The following is an 18,551-nucleotide window of genomic DNA, read 5'->3' on the forward strand; positions in this document are numbered from 1 at the left end:
GACATTGCTGGAGCCACTTTGACTGGGCAGTCGTTCTTCTCTCTAAGCAAGTACTCCAGCGATGTCAGCCATGGAATGCTGGATAACATGAAGTGGACTGTGGATGCCTCTGATGGACTTTAGGTGGTCCCTAATGGGACTGAGTTACTCACCGACCCCTTCTATTTAGGTTGCCTAGCTGTCAAACCCTACCTGCACCTGACCAGCCATCTCATGCTGGACTTCTACTGCACAGCGTTGAAATGTTAAAAGTGGACCCTCAAAGTCCTGTGAGACAGCTGTGGTGGTAGGTGCTTGCTGCTGGGTGTTTTGGGTAGGAGGTGGAGCTTCCACAACGCTGCTGAATGTCCCTGCTTCCGGAGATGGGCTGCCAATGGAGTTGAGCAGTTCTTGGATGGTGTCCTGGTCGATGATTGAGATGTCTTCATCTTCATCATTGAAGAGTGGGACAGGGAAGGTGATGTTTCTCCCTCTGCAATGTAAAGGGGAGATGCTGTTGTATGTGTATCTCAAGTATGGTCATGCATTCAAGCAGTTTACAAGCAGACTGCATGACAATGTCCAATCCCTATTTTAAAAAAGCTACATCTATTACATGCCGGATAGTAAATCATCGTACAAAATCACTGATGTGACATTTGAGTTGTAAATGGTTTTTTACAGTTTCCCAGTATGCCAAGTGTGGGTTGCCAGTTCCTACACACATGTTGTACCAGCTCTATCCTCTGTTCAGTAGTGACAGTGGTGCATGTTGTATCACATTCTTGTCAATGCAGATTAGATCTGATTTATATGTCTGTACACTGCATTTTTGTTGCGTCACCCCTACTCATTCAAGTTTACATTTTTTTATTATCTAGTTTTAGAGGTATAGATTGCATGGCACCTCACCTTGCTGTTGGCAATGCCACTTTATTGGTATTGTAGGGCAATCATGCAGTTGAGCTCAGGGATGATGTGATGTACCCCATGATATGACAGGTAGACATGCTTGATTTCCCATGCTCTAACCAGTGTATATCTATTTTAATGTGGCAAAATCACATTGATAAATTACATTCTTATTGATGTATGATGATAAGCAGGGATGGTACAGCGTCTGGTTTATTGCCCCTTATTCATTTCACTGAGTCACCCATGAACTTTTGTGCATTTTCAATGGTGATATGTTGCAAGCCAGAGGACATATGGCTCTTAGTCAGGCTTATGAATCTCGTGCATTGTTGGGCTGCAGACGTTTTTCTTACATCACGAGGGGCATTGATACAATGAAGTGACAAAGTGAGGCCTTCTCCTTACAGGATTTACTCTGCACTCCTCCACTTCAGTAACACAGGCCAGTACCATAGTTACAAGTGTATGGTGCAGCCATGCCTTTCATCCTGCACTGGCACTTAACTTCTCAGCGTGGCGCAAAGACAGGCACCTTAGCAAGACAGTGAAAGTGTGCATGGGTTCAGGGTAAGAATGTTTATGTGCAGGGAGGGACCCTTCATGCACATTATCAATAATTGACAATTTGCTGTTTCAATGTGTGCTGCACAATGCAGTACACATGGAAACTGCAAAAGCGTTGGCAAATGAAAAACGTCTATGTATTTGCATGTTAGAGATCATGTTTTTTCTTGCCTACATTTATTACTAGCCTCCTATTGACTTCACCCTTGATTATAGGGCAGCGTGTTTTCCAATGGGTGTTGCAGGTGGAACACCCAACACAACACCCACTACCCTCACCTTTCATGCCACGTGAAGTGTGTAAGTGGGCCATGATTACATGGCAACAGTTTACACTGGCTTGTAAGTGGTGCTAAGCCCCTATCACCACCCCAATATCACATCAAGCAACATTGGTGTGGGTATGGGGGCTTGTAAATATGCCCCTCAGATGGACACATGGATGATACATGCTGATCTGCTCAGGGTGATCGGATGCCTTTGTTTGTGTAAGGATGTTTACCGACATGACTGCCTATGCATTTGTTCACTGCCACTGTTGACTTTACCTAAAGACTGGTTTCCAGGCATGTCAATGTGCCATGGCCATCTCACACTAGAACTATGATAAATATACAGTACTGGTAACTGTACGAAATGTAGATACTTTGGATGGGTGCATTTTGATGTCTCAGGTGAAGGTGACACGTAGCAAGATGATATGCATTGGTGCAACATAGTAATTCTTGCTCAGTGTCATACTTCACTTGACATGCACCTTGACAGGTACTGTATGGTTCTGTGAGCATGGCACACATACCAAACATGTTGTAGTTTTTTATGGGACACAATCTGGATTTGCAGAGTCCTTACACTGTACTTTTGGATGTATATCACTTATGCTCATAGTTGAACATCACATTTGCCCTCCAGTATTCTAATTTTGAACAATATGGAATGTGACCTTATAGACAAAAGGGTTCATATTTACAGTGGAGTGGTGATGCATGTGTTTATGCCATAAAGACTCACACCATGGTGTGTCACTTTGGGAACACAGGGATGCATCTCATGAACAGGCAAAGGGGCATATTGAATGGAGAGGTGGCAGAATATCGCATTAGTCTCCTTGTCTCAACACCACGCTCAGCCAAAATGGCAACACAGGGCTGTATCTCATTGACAACAATATGATGCAGCCCTGTGAACCACCCAGCACTGGGGCAAATGTTAGCAGGCCACCACCGATGGTGGCACACATGCACCATTGCGCAAGGGTGTCTGAGTTGAGTTGAAGATTGTACATGTGCATGAAGGGGGACCGTACTGCACATACACAATCTTCCCCACAACACAGGCATCCCTGCAATTTATTTACAAAGCTCAAAGGCTTGAGCTTATCACATGCAACCCTGGGGCTTCTTGTTGTTACGATAGAGCACGTTGCATGAGATGAGGGCACTAGTTTGGCTGATTTTATTTTTATTTTATGTTATAACACGCACGTATTATGTTTCTGAGAATGTGCATGTTTACACAACAAAAAATTTCTTGATTTATGTGACGCATGCAAGCTAAGGCAAAATGGCACTTAGAAGGTTTGTGCAGAGTAATAACAGTATAGAAGAGTCTGTAAAAGCATGGGTCATTTGCATGCGCTTTATTTTATCACAGTTGATGCCCGAAATGCATTGGGTTAAAAAAGATTACGTCACGATATGAGGAATGGTGAATCCCCAAATAAATTGAATGAAAGCCTGAATAGGCACAGGATAAACAACTGGAGAAAAGTCGGAGCTTGATAACGTTTGTATTACAATGGAGCATGGATTAAAACAAAAGTATAAACATGGAATAATAGTGAAAAAACTGTTGGAACTTTATTGTTTGTGAACAATTCTTGCTACCACACTGTGCATCCTGATTTGGGACCAAGTGCGGTTCCAAAAAATGTTCTAATTAGAAAACGAAAAGGGGGTGTTATTTATCACAGGGTATGAAGTGGCACTTGCCAAGTATCATGGAGTAAGCAAAACATGAGGATTAAGGATGAGGTGCTACAGGTGAGGGAAAAACCCCTAAACCCTCAATTCTGGACCAAGGCCCCTCTATAAACAACAACAGGTCCCGTGCACACGCATATGAGTGGATAAACAATGCAAAGGTAATCGTTATTAGGAATGAAGACAAAATGTTCTTTCTTGGAGTGTTAATTTAATGGTGTGTTACTTCACAGGTCAGTCAACACGTATTTCGTCAATCGGGTGTGAAACTCTTGACTTCTTCAGGGCTGGAATTAAACATGAAAAATAGCGTATGTCACAATGTGTTTACAAGATGTTACAAGTCTGCGTCTTTCAAAGATGAGACACTTACAGTTCACTATGAATTTAGAATTATTGACCAATGAAGGGAAGCACTAGAAAGATAGGATGCAGATTTGATATGAAACCGTCATGAAGACATTGAAATTAAACCCATGCACGGTGAGAACATTGTGTGTGAACCCTAAAGCTTGTCTGTCTCATTGTGGCGTGGTGTTGGTGCGGGGTGATGGTGATGGTGAATCATTATTGAAGTACACAGTCTGTTGCCTGCTAGTTTTAAAACATAAGTGCAAGATCTAGAGTAAAATGAGGGTGAAGTGCATTTGTGAAGAGTAGACATCTACGGTGCGAGTAAATGAACAAGACCAGACAACAATGGCGGGGGGTTTTTGGTGTCAAGATTAAAATTCTTATCAACTAAGTGCCAGAACCTGTGATGATAAGAAATTATCTCTACTAGTCATGAGAGATGACAGCAAGCCTACCTGTAATGGAGTAGAGTAAGTTTTGGATCTAGAACGAGAAGTAGGCACTCAGGTAAAGCAGTGCCTATTATAATTACGAGACACATTGGCACAATAGGTGTCTCAACAAACACTATGTAGAGGAGCTAATGTGCTATGCTCACCTAGCAACTGGTGATACTTCCGACCCAGTGGGTTAAAAATTCACTGCGATGAGGAAGTTCTCTACATTTGGTAATTCTGTATATCTGTGTAATGATAACTCTGATAAGTATACTGAATTCATGATCCAACACTTATTCTAAGATCAGACAATAACAGCCAGTATCAATGTCTCAGGAAAAAAAAGACGGATACCAAAACCCTCATCTTACCTCATAAGTAATGTAATGCGATTTAGATTCTGATGGTGAGTCTTGTTTTTGGCAATATGAGCTACGTTTTTATCCCTTATTATTAAGTGCCAGTACGTCTCATGAAGGCCAGAACAAATCAATGTGGCGCCATCCACAATGAGAAGAAACTGCAATTAAACCAAGACATTACATATGTTAAAACCATATTTCTTAACACCTTTGCAAAATCCCTAAAAGGGAAATCAAAAAATTCCAACTCCTTAACATACAAACTTCATTTCTTACCTCTGGCGAGTAAGCCCTGTCTCTCCTGACTCCGGGACCTTATTTCACCGGATACTAGGTGAGACGCGACCCGGAAGTGATTTTAAAAGGCCTCAAATAGCAAAACAACTAGAACGCTGCATCCGCTTTGGACCACAAGCGTAGCTACATAAAGTTGAGGTGTGGCTTGCAGTGTGTGTATTACATGTGCATGCCTTTAGCATGAAAAGGGTTAATGCTCAATGGGGCTTCAAACATTTTTTGGATGGAGAATAAATCACATGAAAATAATATTTTTGCATGATGTCGATGGAAAACGTTAGTTGTACCAGCATAATGGTGCTCTATGCATTTATTTGAACAAAGTTACTGCATGATAAGAACAGAACTGTAAACACTGTAGACAAATTCCCCTAACGAGGCAATCTTGGAGATAAAATTGCAAACTGTACAGTGATATAGATACTGTCAAGCAAAAAGACATTCTGATTCATTTAACAGTGGTAAATATACAATGAAGTATTTTGGACCATAGTAACACAGGTAATTTTTCAAGCAACCAATGCATAATACAGGACTTAAAGTACGTTACAAGTGGGATGTTAATATTATATTCACTAAACATTGTACAGCATGAAATATGGGTCATGAACTTGATGCAGTATAACATGAAGATCGTGAGAAAGGACATTACATATAGGGAGCATGAAGTCACATACTAATCTCATCCATGTGACATAACATACCGGCAGGTGCGTAAAGCAAAACACTCTCAATCGCCTAGGAAATAGTGCATCTCCCGTTCGCTATTGAAACCCTGCTCGTAGGATTTCAAGCGCATAATCCAGAGGGCCTCAGAGCGTCTCAAATGTAATTCTCTGTTCCCTTCCCTTGGACTGTGTTCAGTGATGTCTATTCCATAGAAGAGAAAATGTTTATGTGAACCTTGAGAGGGGCACTTCCACATGTGTGATGCCATTGGGTATTTGGGGTCCTGTTGTTTGAGAGCTCGGACATGCTCTCCTATTCTTTCCCTAAGGGTCCTGATTGTGCTGCCCACATACTTGCCACCACAGACATATTCAAGCACATATACAACAAATTTTGTGTTACAGTTTATATTATGTCTGTCTGATGTCATGTGTTCTGTCAGGACCAGAAAAAGTTGTCTTACGGTCGGTAGCCCACCTGCAGATTCCACAAGAGCCACATTAATAAAATCCCAAAGTACGTGGTGTTAGCCATGTATCTTTGTTTTGTGATCGCGGGTAACTGGGACTGAGTCTAGTTCTGAGCATTCTGCCCCTCCTGTAGGTGATTTGCGGTTTCTTACTGATGTGTTCTGCTAACAAAGTGTCGTTGGTGAGCAGTTTCCAATGTTTGTTTCTACTCTTTGATAATGCCCTGCTAAAGTCACTGAAATCTGTACCAAGTCTTAATGTGATTTTCTCTGTTGTGCGTACTTTGTCCCGAATAGTTTCATCCTGTCGTAAATGTCTGATTCTGGTTTCAGCTTTGGTGAGATTCAGGTGTGCATAACCCCTGTGTTTGAATCTTACTTTCATGGCTGAAAGACTGCTTTCAAATTCCTGATCACTGCTGCAGTTCCTTCTGGCTCTAGTGAACTCACCAAAGGGAATTGCACGGATCTGGTGAAGGGAATGAGCGCTGTTAGCATGCAGAATAGAGTTGCACACAGTGTCTTTACAAAAAAGGTGGGTCTGTAAGGTGTTCTGGCTAATGTAAATTTCGATGTCTAAGAAGGTGATGCTCAAATTGCTCATTTTATGTGTGAAGTGCATGCCATACGTATTAGTCTGAAGTATCACCAGTTGCAAGGTGAGCATAGCGCATTATCTCCTCTACATAGTATTTGTTGAGACACCTATTGTGTCAATGTGTCTCGTAATTATAATAGGCACTGCTTTACCTGAGTGCCTACTTTTCATTCTAGGTCTAAAGGCTTACTCTACTCCATTACAGGTAGACTTTCTGTCATCTCTCATGACTAGTAGAGATCATTTCTTATCATCACAGGTTCTGGCACTTAGTCAATAAGAATTTTAATCTTAACACCCAAAAACACCCCACCATTGTTGTCTGGTCTTGTTCATTTACTTGCACTGTAGATGTCTACTCTTCACAAATGTACTTCACCCTTATTTTACTCTAGATCTTGCACTTATGTTTTAAACCTAGCAGGCAACGGATTGTGTACTTCAAAAATGATTCACCATCTCCCTGCACTAACACCACGCCACAATGAGGCAGACAAGCCTTAGGGTTCACACACAATGTTATCACCATGCAGGGGCTTAATATCAATGTTTTCATGATGGTTTCCTATCAAATCTGCATCCTATCTTTCTGGTGCTTCCCTTTATTGGTTAATAATTCTAAATTCATAGCGAACTGTAAGTGTCCCATCTTTGAAAGACGCAGACTTGTAACATCTTTTAAACACATTGTGACATATGCTATTTTCAATGTTTAATTCCAGCCTTGAAGAAGTCAAGGGTTTCACACCCGATTGACGAAACACGTGTTGGCTGGCCTGTGAAGTAACACACCATTAAATCAACACACCAAGAACGAACATTTTGTCTTCATTCTTAATAACCTTTGTATTGTTTATCCACTCATACGTGTGTGCTCGGGACCTGTTGTTGTTATATTTTTCTAATTACTACAACACGCACTGACTGAGTGCACCCCAGGGTTGCACGCAATAACCTCAAGCCTTTGAGTTTTGTAAATACATTTGGTGGACTAGGTGTGCATGTGACCACACATGCAGTAATAAATCCAACAACTTGCCACTGGTAAATTTATAATAACGATTATAGAAAAGAAGCTATAGAACTTTCTTTTCTGTAAGCGAAAATTCAGCCTTCCAGCTGCCCTGTCCTGAATGGCCAGACAATGCCAGGTTGAGCCAAAGCTGTCCTAATGAGGAGGGAAGTGGCCTGCTAGGGAAACAACGTATTTCCTGTTGGTGGAGAACTGCAGCTGCAGAGGCTAAAGGCAGGATGGAGAATGGAGTAGCCAAACTGATCTTCAAAGAGGGAATGACACTTTAGGAGAGCACAGGCTCACCCCCAAATCCTGCACCCCCAGACGCACAGGAGCCCCTGTAATTAGATTAGTCAAGGGGAAGGGGCTGGAGGGGGAGTGCTAGAGAGTCTCAGTGACACAGTGGGTTGGCTTTGCCACATCTAACTCTTTAGTAAAGACTTTTTCCAGCTTAGATTTTGGGAGAGTATTGCTTTCGGGACAAGAATATGCCGCACTTTGGATGAAGTAGTCATACCTGAGGGTGGAACCCTGCATTCCATTGGTCAGGGGTGTCCCCCTGCTTAATGCCCAGGAACACTGAATAAATATGGAAAAGCTGTTAAGCAAATCAGATCTACTGTCTAAAACAACAAGGAGAAGAATTACTGCCCTGCTGGAACCCTGATCTAAACCCAAAGGACTCCACCTGCTGCACCATCTGGCACTTCAGCCCTAAGGTCTTTGCCTGGCTTTACAAGGATTAAGGAGTGGACTCCCTGTAAGATATAGGTTAGCAGAGCACACCTGCATCATGTCCACCAAGAAGTCCCCATCCTGGACTGCGTCCAGTGGACTTTTAAGGATTTGGCCCGGTGCATTGTGGGAATTATAGTCCCAACTTTCCAAGGACCATCTCAGAGCTTCTAGACCCTAGGATTGGTGTTTTGGTCATTTTGAACCCACAAGAGAAACTTCAGGAAGAAAGAGGCACCCTAGAGCATCTGAACCCTTGGATGGTGCTGTGAACCACTTTCCTGGAGCAAGAAACACTTCTGGAAGTAACTGTACAAGTGTTACATCATGGGTAGCCTGAACTCTGGCCTTTTGTCCTGGTCCAGCGGGACCTTTGTTAACCCTTTGAGTGCTATTTGCTTTTAAGCACTAGGTTTACTTTTAATCTTTTTAAATTCATATCTCCAGTTCCCTATATTATATTTTTGTCATTTTGGTGGCTATTAGTTTGTAAATAAATAACCTATTTTTATAAATTTGTGTTGAATTTTTATTGTGTCTTACTGATTTAATGTATTGGTGTTTTTAAATTCTTTAAACACCTGTCTCCTAAGTTACTCCTGTCTGCTTGATGCCAGTTACCAACGATTGAGCAAGGGAATAATTTACTGAGACCTTAACCGAACCTTGTTTTGTTTTTGTGGCCTTATTACTAGTTGTAGGTTCCTACTTATCACTACTTTTCATAAACCACTTTCCAACAGAAGGTTAATGGGACAGGTCCTGGTTTCTAAGTGATTGTGCATCTTTTGTTTGACTTGGTTTTCACTTGTTAGACATTCGCAGTGAAAGATCTATTCATTCTTTATAACATCAACATGTTTGGGTCGCTTGTCATATTCAGGTATTCAGTGTTAAAAAGTGCCCTTTTTGGTAATTGTCACCTCCCACTATTTGCTCTAGATGATGTGTTGATAGGTGCACGGGGACCTGCGAAACAGGCACCAATGCCAGTGCTTTATCTGTTAAACTGTACTGTGAGTTGGTACACCAAATTGGCAAACACTTATCACTCTATGTAAGTCCGTAGTGAATGGTACCAGTGGTACCCAGGTCAAGGGTGATAAGAGGGGTCACCAGGGCTGCAGTACTATATTGTGCCACCCTGTGTGACCCAAGTAAAAGTATGTTTGAAGGTCTGCCATGGCAGCCCTGTACAAGCAGTTTGACTGCTCAAGAATGACTCTGCACACATCCTGTGTTTCAGGCCACACCACTGCCTTAATGTAAGTAAATCACTCTTAAGTGTGTACTCCTAAGCCCAGGAGGTAGGATGTATTATATTAAAGGTGAGGTGTGAATATATACATGTTCATACATATATGTCCTTACAGTGACCCTGTTCTACTGTAAGTGACCGGTGGTATATACAGTAACATGGGCTGGCTAACGGGCAAACTCGAGATAGCCAGCTCCATTATGGTACCACCAAATTATGTCATGTTTGGGCTCTAACACTATACTTTTTACTGCTGACACGATTCTCGTTTCGAGGGTGAGCTGGTATGCACAAGTGTGCCATCCCTGCATGTGTGGCCCCCAGCATACAAAGCTCCAGCGCCTTGGCAGGCTTCCCGAGCCATTTGCCATGAAGAAAAGTATCTGCCCTCCTGGTAGGATGTGATAGCAGTTCCCCAGGAAGGAGACAAAGGCCTGTGCAGGAAGGAGGTCACACCAGGATGGCTAGAGTTGACAGTCATCAAGGCAGGGAGCCTCAAAAGCTTTCACCAACCTTGATGTGTAATTACCTTGTCCCCCAGTCAAGGACAAAGCCCTTCCTGCATGTGCAGCTAAGGCAGGTGGGAAAACTAGTTATTCAGAAGGTGTACACTCACCAAAGCATAGCCACACCTTTAGGGTGAGCTAGGAGGTATGTACAGCCAATGAACGGTTCTGCCTTTGACAGACCTTGAAATAGAGTATTCTGGGTAGCACAGTGACGTACACACATAGGATGTTGCCACTACAGGGGCTGGTCAGCTGCAGGGACCAGTATCCTATAGGCCACTGTCCCTCACACCCATAATGCCCCCTAAACTAGAATTTAAGGGGTTCCCATGACACCAGAACCTCAGGTCTAACTTGGAATCTGAGAAGAGGCACAGAGAAGATGTGCAGCACAAAGAAAGGACACTTAAGTGCTCTGAAGAGACCATATAGTGGATCTGAGTGTTCGACGTGTGTCCATGGGAAAAGCTCCTCACTCCCAGCAAGATGGACTCCAATGGGCGCTGGAATCCAAAGCAAAATCCCCTGACTGGTGGGAACAGACTCGTGCAATGTGCAGAAGAAATGACGTGCTGCGCCACAAGAATTATGACCAGCTGGGTCTGTCGAGAGTGAGCCTAAAGAGAAGTGGTGTCCTGCAAGCCCAGAGTGGTAGCTGATCTCACATCAAGTTTCAAGCAACTAGTCCACACCTGTTGATGTCCAGCCGCCAAAGTATCCGTAGACTAAATTTGCTGCAGCCAAGGCTTGGTGAACGCCAGTCCAGTGATCGACCTCGCATTCAGCATCTCCAGCCCAAGACTACCTCACAGCGCCAGCGACCGACGTCGGCAACAACACCGCTGCTGTGTTCCTCCATCCTGAAAGTGGTGTATTTGAGTGTGTAGAAAAGCATCTTTGGCGCAACCTGCCTTGTTGATTGACAGCTGCCAGATACCTCTGCAACCGGGGCCGCTGAGCAAGGTAGAAGAATTCCAGCTGTCGCACCCAGGTCCTGGGACCCCAAAGGTCTCTACTCTCCGAGTGTACAGTGTAACTCCATCACCAAGTGTGGTTTTGTCAAGTGCTGCATTTTTTACAGCTTCGACTGTACCCATCAGCACGAACGACAGGCAGGTACCATCTGCAGCCAGGCTCCATGGGCAAGGTACGAAGTAACAACTGTTGAATATTTGGTCTATGGACCTGCAGAACCTTAACAACAAGAAGGGTTGTTTGAACTTACCCTGCAAGTACCCCAGTGCTAAGTGTGTTTTTCTGCCATTGATTTCAATGGTAAACGTTTGACAGCTTTAACTGCATTTATAGTTTAATGCTTTGAAATTCTATAACTCCAGTTTTTTGCAAAGCATGCAGTTCTTTTGAGTCGTGTCACTTATTTATTGTCAAAGTGGCTACTGTGTAGTGGTGGCTCCTCTGCTAAGGCACATTTAGCAGAGTAAATAAAGGAAAAATAAAATTCTAATAACTCATCGTTATTATCATTTTATTTTTTCCTGCTGCGGCAGCTTTGTGGGTGGGGCTGCTCTACTGGCAGAAGAGCAGGGGGAGGTGAGATGGGCCTGCCAAACATTCATGTGCACTTTGCATGTTCTCCACCCAGCTGCTTAACAGCCTGGGTGGAGAACATGCTGAGGCTCCTATTCTCCAACTGAGTCCCAAACCGTGGTGCTCAGACCAATCACAGTGCTGCATTGGAGTGTTGTGATTGGCTTAGGAAAGCCTGGGTGCTTCCTATTCTGGCCGGAGTGGAGGGACAAGGAGGAGAGATGCGGCGAGGAGGTAAGTGTAATTTTCTTTTTATTTAATCCCTTCTGCCCCACCACTCCCGATCCATGCCACCGCTGCACTGGTACTATGAAATGCTTAACACATGTCCCTCGGATTTTGCCTGACTGCTCTCTGCCACACTACCAGGACTGAGTTAAAGATACTAAGGGTGAATCCAAGGTCCACTCTTGTGTATTGTATTAGTATTACATGATAAGGCCCACCAGCAATATCACATAATATTTCCACCTTGCAAATTTGGTGTTTCAGCGGTGGGATCTAGAATCTGTGTTTCATTTGTACCACCTGACATTAAGAGGTTTTTGCAGTGCACAAATAAATCCTTAAATTGACTTTAGACGTAAGGTAAAGATTTGTTTTAGATTCTTCTAAAAGCTAGATTTAATGGCAGTTGCTAGAGACCTGTGTTACATCCCTATTCCTATTGATTATAGTTTAAAAAGGGTTTTAGATTAAAAAGTGTCTAGCAAAGTTAGGAACAAGATTTAAAAGTTCTTAGGATTTTTAGTAAGAACACATAACTTTATAAAACAAGTAGTGCGTAATGGAGAATGTCCTTAGCCTTGTTCAGCCCATTCTCTCCATCCTGAAGCTCTATAATCTGAGGGTTTTATGCAAGATTAGAGGCATTAGCTTTAAAGCAACCTCTAAGAGAGAGGACCTAGAACAGGCCCTCAGAGACTATGAGGTAGAAACCCTTGAGAGGGATGACTGCTCCTCTGTTGGTCGCACAGCAGAAGAAGGAGAGGATATGGTCACTGCCCAAGCTGATGAGGGGGAAGACTCTGATGATCCTGAAACACAGAACTTCCCCAGACCCCCTACACAGTGGAAAGTGAGAGATGTCACTTTAGAATCCTGAAGACTTCCATGACCAGCTTGATGAACTATCCTTGGAGGAGAAAACGTTGGAATTGTAAGAAAGGAGACTGGCCCTTGAGATCAAGAGAGCTCAAATGGGACTAGTTCCCAAAGATGGTGGCAGCAATTTTAACATGAAGGGGACTCTTTTGAAGTGTAGGGATAGAGATGGCATAACCAACTGGTTTTCAGCTTTTGACAGAACTTGCAGAATGAGTAGGTTAGGTCATCAAGACTGGGGCTCTCTACTTTTTGAGTAAGATAAACTTCTGACCATTGATGATGATGTGGCTGAGTCCTATTCACCCATGAAGGAGACACTTATTGAGGGGTTTGGACTCACCACAGAGGAGCACAGAGTAAAGTTCAGAGAGACCCAGAAGAGGCAGGACCATACCTGGGTAGACTTTGTTGACTCTTAGTCAAAGCACTGGAGGTCTGGATACAAAGTAGACACTTATGATGGGCTGTATAGTTTGATTATAAAGGAACACAGTTTGAGCAATTCTACCACAGAGTTATTGAGACAGCATCTAGTAGATTCGGACTTGTCTTCTTCTGTCGGTTTTGGGAAGAAAGCAGAAAAATGGTTCAGATCCATGGTATCCCACAGGAAGACCCAATGTGAAGGTGACCAAAAGAAGGGTGCTCAGGCTTCCCAGCAGGAGAAAGAGGTGAGCACTGACAAAGAAAAAGATACAAATAAATATTTCTCCAAAGGCCCCAAAACTCTTCTCAGGGGTGAAGGCCCAGAGTCACATCTCAGTCCAAAGGAAAGGGGTATCAGGGTAAAATCTGGAATCCCAAGAAGACTAGGACATACTTTGACCGTAACCAGCCAGGGCCTAGGACAGATGATCAAACATTCACCAAGTAGTCCCCCACTGGTGGAACTTACATGGGTTTAGCTAGTTTGGGCATGGAAATGGATGTGTATTGTGGAGTGGCCAGAGGATACACAGAGGCTACATTAGTTCCCCTTGGTGTGGTGGACATTGAACATATGGCTACTCTGTCTGACAACCTGTCTAGGTACAGGCACATACCCATAATGAATGGGACTGAAGTAGAAGTTCTTAGGGATACAGGAACCAGTATTAGCATGGTGACAGCCAAACTGGTTTCCCAAGAGCACTTCATTTCTAGTGCTAGTCACCAAATTACCAATGCTGACAATGAGACTCAGCAATATCCACTGGCCATGGTTAGCTTAGAGTGGGGAGGAGTTACTGGCCCAAAGACAGTAGTTTTGTCCCCTGTCTGTCCAGTTCCATGTCTGTTAGGCAATGGTCTGGAGACTTCTGCATGGGCAGAAGTAGAAAAGAATTTCCATGCACATATGCTGGGCCTCCCTGAATGGGTGTGTATGACTGTAAGAGCACAGGCTGCAAGAAAGGGTATTCAAGAGGACTTGGAGCCTGGAAGTATGGCCCAGGAAACCAAGAAAAAGGAAAAGGTAAGGAAGACTGGTGATACAGCGCCCAAGAGGTCCAAGGGTTGGGGAAGAAGTCTTCTGAGGAAGATGCCCTGATGCCTGAGGAGGGACAGACGTCAAAGAGTTTGGGCCTGACCTGGCAGTGCTTCTTAGTCCAGAGGGACCCTCCAGACAGGTCATGTGTGCAGAGCAAAAGGTGTGCCCTACTCTAGAGAGCCTGAGGGAGGAAGCTGCCAAGCAAGAAGAGGGTGATGTGGGTGGAGCTCATAGGTTCTATTGGGAGGATTGACTCCTGTATGCTGAGGCCAGGGACACCAAACAAGGGACAACCAGGAGAGTGTTTCTCCCAAACATACAGGGAATTCATTCTTACATTGGTCCATGACCTTCTCCTCTCAGAACATCTGGGACAGACTAAGAACTGGGAAGGGCTAGTCACCCATTTTGCTTGACCCCAGATGTCTGTGAAGGTTAAGGAGTTCTGTCGCTCTCATCCAATTTTCAAGCCAGTGGTAAGACAGGATCAACTACAAAGGCTCCTTTCATTCCACTACCTTTGAGAAGGTAGGGATCAAAATGGTTGGTCCCCTTGACCCTCCTACTGCATCTGGAAATAGATGTATTCTAGTGGCAGTGGACCATGGCAATAGATATACAGAAGCCAATCCAATCCAAACAGCTCCATTCAACTTATTAGTCATAAAAACAAGATACAAGAATGTTTTTTTTATAACACACCAAGTTAATTATAGTACAAAGCCTGGATGGAGAAAAATTGAGCCACAATAAAATCAATTGAATTCAAACCAGTTAAAACCCATTTCAGGATATACAGAAGCAATCCTCCATAGGATTGCAAATGCTCCTGCAATAGCAAAGGCCCTCCTTGGCATCTTCACCAGGGTTGGGTTTCCTAAGGAAGTATTCTCAGATGGAGAGACCAACTTAATGTCCGGCTATGTTGGATGAATGTGAAATGAGTTACAAATTCACAAGATACTAGGTGGTCACTCACCTCACCTTCTATGAACTGACCACTCTAGCCTATCTCTAGGACAGCGCCAAGCATGCTATCATCCTCCCCCTCAGACACCATCTTTGGGACTGATCTGAACCATAACCCTCAAATGTGTTAAACATGGGAAACTGCTGAAACAGGTTTTTGTTCTGGAAGGAATACTGATTAAAAGTCGGGACCTGGTTAGAAGTAAATCTGAGACTATTTACATTTTGCTGTGGAATCGGGACTTGAGGCACTCGCAACACTAGGCCTTTTTGCACATTGGGACTGTGCATTCTCTGTCTTGGCACATTTTGTTGTTGAAAGGGGTTATCAACGTATGTCTGTTCAAACCCTGGATTTTGGACTTGACTCGAATCAATTACTCTGTTGAAATTAAGACGACATCCCAACCTAACTTGTTACAATAATGACATGGATTTGATTTCTTTGATGTGGCCCCATTAATTCCAGTATTCTGGTTAATCCGGAACCCTGGTCCTCTACCCAGTTGTGGAAAACCATTTCCACCTTGAATCATAGGAACTCCCTGAGGATATGCAACTTGCATAGCACCAACATTCCCTATGAATGGTTGACTCTGACTTCCTTTCTGTGCTGCTTTCATCTGCACAGACATCTTCTCCTTTAACCGCTACTGTTTTATTTCCAATTCATTTCGACAATGTTTTGCGTACCTCAAAATCTCATGAATCAACTTGTTCTGCCAACAAATTAAATACTGTTGAATCATCATACTAAGTACAGGCCTCAATCCTGTCACAAACAGGGACCCAAAACTTTTAATATCTTTGGATTTAAGATTCTCCATTCCACTGTGTTGCTTGAACACCTGCAACAATCTCTCATAAAAAGAATGCACTGTCTCTTTAGGCCTCTGAGTCAATATGTCAATTTTAACCCAATCAATATCTTTCGCCTGAATCTTTTCTTCCAAAAAGTCATCACCTGTTGATAATTTATCATCCCCAAAGGCAACGGGACATGTGTTATCGGATATCTCTGTGGCTCCATTCTGGCCACAGTACAGCTACTTTACATTCTGCTCACAAATCACTCGGTACCACAATGTCGAAAAGGGTGTTCAAATCTATCCACAATACCTTTGAGATATTTCCAAACCAATCAATCTGGGTGTACTACTGCACTGGTTTATCTCTCAATTTGGGAAAATTATTTGTGAATGATGCAAGATCACTCTTACTCTATTGTACATGAACATAACCTCCACCAGGCACTTCTCTCGATGGAAAAATTATATTACCTTTTCCATCTGTCAAAGACAGAGGCAGCTCTCCCTTCGTTTTCTTTTGGTTTTTCTTTTTTACCATCTACCTTCCCACTTGTCTAACTCACTCCATTTTTTAATGCTACTAATTAATTCTCTAGTTTGCTATTTCATTCCCAATATTCTGATACTGTTTATGTCATTTTGGTCAAAACATACATGGTAACATTTCTGCAAAGAATTTGGCAATACTTAAATCCACATCACAGTTCGAGCTAATTCAGAGAGCTTATCATGAGCCTTTCCTGCTCGCTCAGTAACATCTTTTCACATGTATATATATTCTCTTGAAAGGAATCCAATCTGGTAAGATCAAGATTTCCTAAAATCATTGTCCTATCCAATTCTAACTTTAATTTGACCACATCTATTGCATTCGTCCTTTCCAGAGATTGGATGTCTCTACTCAATCCCAAACTCTCAACTTCTTGTGGGGACCCATTGAAGAGTCTAATCAAATCATCCAATTCCAGTGAATTAACTGCATTTTGGACTCCAGAAGTACTGGGCGTAACCATTCCTCGGGGACTACTGCTTATGATACTCTTAAGTGAATTCCAAATGGACATCTGAGAATTTTGCGACCTCTTAGATGTTTGCCCTATAGGAGTGTGTCCTGTCTGATTTGTTCCTGATGATACATGAGCAACATATGGTGAAGTCACCATATTCACCAAACTAGTTCTCCCCATGTCTCCCCGTTCAGGAGCAACAGGAACAGTCGTCGACGTATTTACTCCAGTAGAAACCGTCAAAGCATGTGTCATGGTTCCTGTAGACTCTGGTTTGTACAAAGGAACTGCAGGACCAATATAAACCGGAACCTTTATTGCATTTGGTGCATTGGAGATAGTATATTTAACAGGAGCACAAATCCTTGAACTCTCTCCCATAAGGCTCTGACTTGTGTTCGCTGGCGCGGTGGCTCCTTTTCAGCTTCAACACATGTAAAAAGTCATCAATAGAAATGCTATTACTATCTTTTCCTGTTTCCTCTTCAGTCTCTAATTTATCCTCCTTTTTCCTTTTTGTTTTCTCTTTCTATTTCGGAGGTTCCCCACTCATTAGTACAGCGTATAGCCTAGCTCTTTCAATCATGTGGTTGCTCCATTTTTGTTTTTCTTCATTCCATGTAGCTTCTGCACAAGTAAGTACTGCCTTTCTGAAGCTGTTTATTGGTGTGACGGAGCCTGAAACTGCATGCTGACTTGCGGAGCCCCACTAAGCCCCACCCATGTGAGATGAGCATGATGCCAGGAGAGCGCCAGCGGATTGGGCTACTGCTCCCTTGCCCGTCTGCCATCTGATCGCCACCCATTCTGCCATACTGCCTGTGCAGTCCGTGCCTGTTTTTCAGCCACACATTGCACAGTGCATGGCTGAGTGTATAGCTCCCTGTGCAGCTCTCTGAACATGGCTAGAACACATCTCATGATTTACAACTGTGGTGTGCAGAGTGTGCCACCGACCTGTAATCGCTGACCTGCACCGCCGAGTAGGCACTTAGTAGACTGGTCTATAGTTGCTGATGGTCCCCCTACCCGGTGTCAAAAAATGCACTCAACTTCACCCTCGGGAAGTAAGAGAGGACGGCTGCATTCAACCGGCATCCAACCAGAGTCTCAGTCCACAACCCACAGTCCACGGGGCTTGAGAGGACCAGAGGAAACTAGAAGTATAAATGAGGGGGGGGTGGAGTGCTGTGTGTCTGCATTAGGCGTTAGCGGCTCCCTTCTCCAGCAAAAGTGGCTGGCATTAGGTCAGTGCAGCTTACTGGGATTGTCAGTGGCCAGCCGTTACTAAAGACCTTCCCCCAAAAAACACCATCACTGCAATTATTCATTGATACAAAAGGTTAAAAATATACAACAAGCAAAGTACAAGGGAACCGCCCAGTACTGAGTGCCCCTCACCACAGACACACATATGGCGCTGGTGTGCCTGTGCCTCCTATGTTGCCTTGTTTGTGTAAACCCCCATAACGGCATTAGGAAGAAGGCGGCACCAGCATG

This window comes from Triturus cristatus, chromosome 2_2 (assembly GCF_964204655.1).
Source record: "Triturus cristatus chromosome 2_2, aTriCri1.1, whole genome shotgun sequence".
In the NCBI taxonomy this organism is placed as follows: domain Eukaryota; kingdom Metazoa; phylum Chordata; class Amphibia; order Caudata; family Salamandridae; genus Triturus; species Triturus cristatus.